Below are 6000 nucleotides of genomic sequence, written 5' to 3'. Positions count from 1 at the left end.
GAGAGACAGATTCAGCTTCTATCTTCTGATTTACTCCCCACATGGCTGCAATGGCCAGGGTTGGGCCAGACTAAAGCCAGGAGCTTCATCCAGGTCTCCCACATGGGTAAAAGGGCCCATGTACTTGGGCCATCTTCTGCTGCTTTTCCCAGGTCATAAGCATGGAGCTGGATGGGAAGTAGAGCAAGGGACATGAACCGGTGCCCATGTGGTTTGCTAGCAGCTTTACCTGCTATGCCATAAGGCCAGCCTTGAAAGCAATAGTGTTTTTTTTTTTTAATCTTTTTTTTTTTTTTTTTGACAGGCAGAGTGGACAGTGAGAGAGAGAGACAGAGAGAAAGGTCTTCCTTTTTCCGTTGGTTCACCCCCCAGTGGCCGCTGCGGCCAGCGCACCGCGCTGATCCGATGGCAGGAGCCAGGTGCTTCTCCTGGTCTCCCATGGGGTGCAGGGCCCAAGCACTTGGGCCATCCTCCACTGCACTCCCTGGCCACAGCAGAGAGCTGGCCTGGAAGAGGGGCAACCAGGACAGAATCTGGCGCCCTGATCAGGACTAGAACCCGGTGTGCCAGCGCCGCAAGGCGGATGATTAGCCTAGTGAGCCTCGGCGCCGGCCGCAACAGTGTTTTACCTAGGCCGTAAAGATAGGTGGGATGTGGCTCAACAGAAATGAGGGGCAGAGTTTCCTGATGGAAGCAACAAGTGAACTGACCAAGATGGCAAAGATCAGGGAACAGCGAGGAGCTCAGTATGGCTGGAATCTTTTGTCTGGAATATATCCTTTACTCCTCACTATTCCCCAACACACACACACACACACACACACACACACACCTTTTGCACTGTCGCCCAGCAAAATGTTCCTCTTCCTCTGAGTCTCATTTTAGACCTCACCCTCTCTAAGAAGCATTCCTTGATTTCTTTCCACACAAGGCTGTGTGAGGAGTTCCTGGGGTGAACTCCGGGAGACCCAGGGTTTCTGTTATCAGAGAATTCATCACACAGCAGTGGAAATGCCCAGTGAATCTCCCATGCCCTGGAAGACAGATGACTCTCTTTTTCCCCAGTTTCCCCAGCAACTATCAAACATAATCAGCCCTTAATACTTGCTTCTTCAAAAGTACTGAGATTTTATATATTTGATACATAGATGTATAATATTGTATAAATTATATATCAATTTGCATATAACACATGTTATATAAATTTATTTGATAAATATACATATGTATCTTCTGAAAATCCTGGGAGACATGGCATGAAAGGCACTGGTATTCTTGGACATCTTACCTGCCAGATGAGTTGATTATTTAATCAAAAGTTACACTTGTTAAGAGTCTTTTAGAAATATCTAAACCCTCTCCTGAGGAGCCTGCACTGTGGTGTAGCGGGTAAAGCCACCACCTGCAGTGCCGGCATCCCATACAAACACCGGTTTGAGACCCGACTGCTCCACTTCCGATCCAGCTCTCTGCTATGGCCTGGGAAAGCAGTGGAAGATGGCCCAAGTCCTCGGACCCCTGCACCTGTGTGGGAGACCTGGAAGAAGCTCCTGGCTCCTGGCTTTGGATTGGCACAGCTCCAGCTGCTGTGGCCATCTGGGGAGTGAACCAGCGGATGGAAGACTTCCTCTGCCTCTCTGTAACTCTGCCCTTCAAATCAATAAATAAATCTTTAAATAAATAAATAAACCCTCTCCTCATTGTTGCAGACGTTTTAGAGTTGAGGAAAGGGATGAGAAGATGGAAGGTGTCAAGAAAGGAACACAACTCATGCCGCTTGTGCGTTTTCCCCTGGGCCATGTATTTAACTTATGAATAAAAACAGTTGCATTTATTTTCATTTAAGAACCTGGATTTTAAATTTTAAAACAAAAAAATATGGGAAAAAATGTTCATGTCTAAAATGGCATGCCCTGAAATGTAACTAAGTCTCACAGAAATGACAGAATGTCTATGCTTGGAAATATTAAATATAGAAGCCAGTCCGTCAGCAAACTCTCCTTGCTTCTCGCTCCCAAGTCTGTTGTCACTGTTGCCAATCACCACTGCTCCATCTCTCAGCCGCCTGCATTTATACTGAGTGCACCTATATGAGCCATGGTAATAGGAGATTAGGAGTCAAAGTTTTCTCCCACTGATTACAACAACCTTGTAAAATATCGGCTTAGAATAACAGACTCGGGAGTGACTAATATATTAGCAATATTGGTGAGTGTATTAATCATCTCTACAAAAATATGAGTGCTTTTAATTTCCTTGGGATTTACAAGAGCATAGGGACACTATGAGCTTGTGACTTCACTGGGTCTTCCACATTTATTCATCCAACACTAATATGGCATTAGATGTTCTTGGGGCACAGCTATGAGTAGATCTGAAGTTACTGTCTGATGGAAGATGGACTGTGTGGCCTTAATGGGACTTGGTATCTCACAGGGAAGATGTGTAAACCCTCGAGTCTTGAGTTAACAGTCAATGGATTAATGCTAATTGATGATGGTTGATCTAATTACGGCGCCTGGAAGGTAGCACAGGTGGGAGTCTTTAGGTCATTGGGGCCCAGCCTTTGGAAGGCAGTTCTCAAGAAAGGGTTGGTTATTTAAGCCCAATTCAGCCGGGTGTCTCTCTCTGCTCGCTGGCTCACGGAGTGCTATCTCTCCACAACTACCCCACCACAGCCAGCCTCCACCAGATGCTAGAATAGTGGGGCCACATCACCTTCAACTGCGAATGTCCAAAAGGTCAGTGGAGATAAATCTTTTCCCTCCCCAAAAGTTCTTTTGGGTATTTTAGTTAGGGTCATGACAGGCTGACTCACAGAGATGGGGAACACCTGCTCACACATGGAGCGGTTGCCTTCCACCCATGCTGGAAGGAAACACGCAGGTGTCCTGAGCGTCACACGAGGAGAAGCGACCTCAGGGTTCAGGAGGGACATCCTCCCGAGGAAATTGCTCTCTGTGCAGCGCGCACAGGTCTCTGGGGGAAACGTGACCCACAGGATGCAGATAGATATAGAGAGCTTTTAGAAATTGGCTCACATAATTGTGGAGGCTTGGTAAGTCCAAAATCTGCAAATCTGTACTACATTTCTAGGGCTACCATAACAAAATATAACAGACTGGGTGCCTTAAACAGCAGAAATTTATTTTCTCACATTTCTGGGGGCTCGAAATTTCTGGGGGTGTTCACCATCTGTAGGAGGCAGTTTCCATTAGTCAGCTTTTCTGGTGTCAGTGGGCTTGGTTTCTTGGGAGGCTGCTCTCCTGGGCTTGCAGATGGCCATCTTCTTGCTGGGTCCTTTACATGTTCTTTCCTCTGTGTGTGCTCAGTCCTGACATCTCCTTCTGTGCTCGGCTTTCCCCTTCTTATAAGAACACCCGAGAGAGGGCATCAGAGCCCATTCTAATTGCTTCAACTTAATCATCCCTTTAAAGATCCTCTCTCAGGGGCCAGCGCTGTGGCATAACGGGTAAAACTGCTGCCTGCAGTGCCGGCAACCCATATGGGCACCAGTTCAAAACCCAGCTGCTCCACTTCTGAACTAGCTCTCTGGGAAAGCAGTGGAACATGGCCCAAGTCCTTGGGCCCCTGCACCCACATGGGAGAACAAGAAGAAGCTCCTGGCTTCGTATCACCCCAGCTGATCACTGGGGCCATTTGGAGAGTGAACCAGAAATGGAAGATCTCTCTATCTCTATAACTCTGCCTTTCAAACAAAATAAATAAATCTTTTTTTAAAGTCCTCTCTCAAAATATGTTTGCATTCTGAAGTATCAGGAGTTGGGTAGAGCTTCAAAATATGAATTTTGAGGCCACACAATTCTGCCCACAACAGACAGGATCTAATGGGTGGCTAGGATTTGCCAAGTGGGAAGGAGAGTGGGAAAGAGTGTTCCTTTCCCACAGGGAATAAAATCTTAATATGCTCCACAGCCTCTCTAGCTCAACCCTGCTCCAAGTTATTTGAACCCTTATCCTGAGGATACCCTTACAAGGTAGGGAGCAATATTGCCCTGTGTTTGTTAATGAGGTGAAGGAGTGGGTGAGGTCACTCACCCAACATCATACAGCTAATCGTTGGGAAGCTAGGATTTGGCCCTCAGAGATCCAGCTCCAGAGTTCATGCTTCCTACCACTGGAATGCTTGTCCCTGGGTCAGAGCTCAAGGTCAGCAGGGGATAAGCAAGGAAGCACGTGCTGAGAGATGAACTTGGAGCTGGACACAGACACAAAATATGCAGGGCCTTGTAAGCTTCCATAAGAAACCCAAACTCATTCTGAGATTAGTGGGGAGCCTCTAAGGGCTTTAACCGAGGGAATGACAGGAGTAGGCGTTTCCTCCTGCTGCTGTTTCGACAAGGGATTCTTAGGGGGCCGGTATGCAAAGAGGAAGATCACAGTTGTCTAACCAATGAGGACTTGGACTAGGCTTGTGACAGTAGAGATGGGAACAGATAAATATCTCAGGCAGGGGTCAGCCATTTGTTGCAGCAGCCAGGACACCACCTGAGGTGCCCATATCAGAGTGCCTGTGTTCACGGTCCAGTTCTGCTCCCAATTGGCTCAAGCACTTGGGTCCAAGTACTTGAGCTCAAGTACTTGGTTCCCTGCCACCCACATCGGAGACCTGGACTGAGTTTCTGGCTCCTGACCTTGGTCCCAGCCAAGCTCTGGCCATTGCAGGCATTTGGGGAGTGAACAAGCAGTTGGTAGCACTCTCTTGGACTCTCTGCCTTTCAAATAAAACATGAAACTAAATAAAGAATTTTTAAAAAGGAAATTGATCTCAGATGTACTTTAATGATGGAAGAAACTGAACTTGGTGATTAAATAGATTTTAAAAAATGCACCTTTAAAATTATGATGGTGTGACTAAGTGTATGCAATATTCAATATTATCGTACAAAACACCTTTATATATCACAGGTCAGACTGGCCATGATAGATTAAGATATGCTGAATGTTTCCATCTGTCTAACAAAACACTGTTGTGAGTTTGTTTCCTTTTGCCTCCTTTCTCACCCCACTAAGGAAAAAAGGAAAAAAAAAATGTGCCACACAAAAGTCAGATGACAACAGAGTCTAGCTAATTGGCTCCTACCCCAGTTCGGTTCCCATAGTTTCTGTGCGTGTGCCTTTTTTGAAAACATCTACAGTATGTGGAGATATAAAATGAGTCCATTTACAGAAACACATTTAACTCTAAGATGTGTTTTCCTAGCCAATATGTTCATAGATGAACTGTCTTTTCTGTAAAGTGTGTTTTCTTTATTCCTGGTAAAAGGAGGGTCGGGTGCCCTGTGAGGCCGTGGAGTGAGATTCGTCCCCGGAGCATCCTCGTGGAGCACCCAGGGTGCATTCTCTCTACTCATTGAGGTGCTGAGTTCCTCAAGACCCTAGTCCCGGTTCAGTTCCACACTTTGCCTTGTCGCCCAGCTGCTCATTTGGTTGGCTTGGCTAGCACTTTGTTGTAAGGGGAGAAGGATGTGATTTGAGCTCTGTACTGGGTCCTTGGTGAGAGCTCTGCTGTGAATGACCAAGATTTCTGCTGAGCAAAAGTGATTTTCTCAAAGTAATGCAACTGGCGTGAGAAGCAGCTGAGAAATCGAGTTGAATAGAACACACAGAACATCAGTGGGCAAACGGAACAAGGGCTGGCTGCTCCTCCCCTCTATGCTGCACGGATACTGTGGCCCAGAGGACACTCAGAAAGGACAGCCATTCGTCCTTCAGGCGTACCTAACCTTGTGTCCCTCTGTGCCCACAAGCTTACTATGTGGCATTTCCTACAGTACGCAGGTCAATGCACATCAATGCAGGTCAATGCAGGTCAAAACCAACCCAACTTGGCAAGGCCAAGCTCAAGTGTCGCCGCTTCCAGGAAGTCTTCAGCAACACCTCTTGTTCTGTTCACTTCTCTTTAATTTTCTGTTCTGCTATGTCCTTCACTCCTGGAGCACTAGTAAGATGTGATCATAGCAGGTAGCACACCAGCGA

The 6000-nt window shown here is 46.6% G+C and overlaps 1 long non-coding RNA gene across 5 annotated transcripts in view; it reads left to right on the top strand.

Annotated features, from left to right (window-relative positions):
* Positions 1–2574: 2574 nt before the first annotated feature.
* LOC149120950 (uncharacterized) overlaps positions 2575–6000 on the top strand; it is a 79734-nt gene continuing 76308 nt past the window's right edge. For 3 of the 5 annotated variants that reach the window (XR_016225491.1, XR_016225495.1, XR_016225494.1), the window contains exon 1: positions 2575–2741. This is a non-coding gene — a long non-coding RNA (uncharacterized LOC149120950). The remainder of the gene's footprint in view (positions 2742–6000) is intronic. The other 2 variants (XR_016225492.1, XR_016225490.1) reach the window with 2 other exon arrangements.

The sequence above is a fragment of the Oryctolagus cuniculus genome, chromosome 18, assembly GCF_051225735.1.
Source record: "Oryctolagus cuniculus isolate XC-2025 breed Fujian yellow rabbit chromosome 18, ASM5122573v1, whole genome shotgun sequence".
In the NCBI taxonomy this organism is placed as follows: domain Eukaryota; kingdom Metazoa; phylum Chordata; class Mammalia; order Lagomorpha; family Leporidae; genus Oryctolagus; species Oryctolagus cuniculus.
This window is presented reverse-complemented; position numbering and strand designations above follow the sequence as displayed.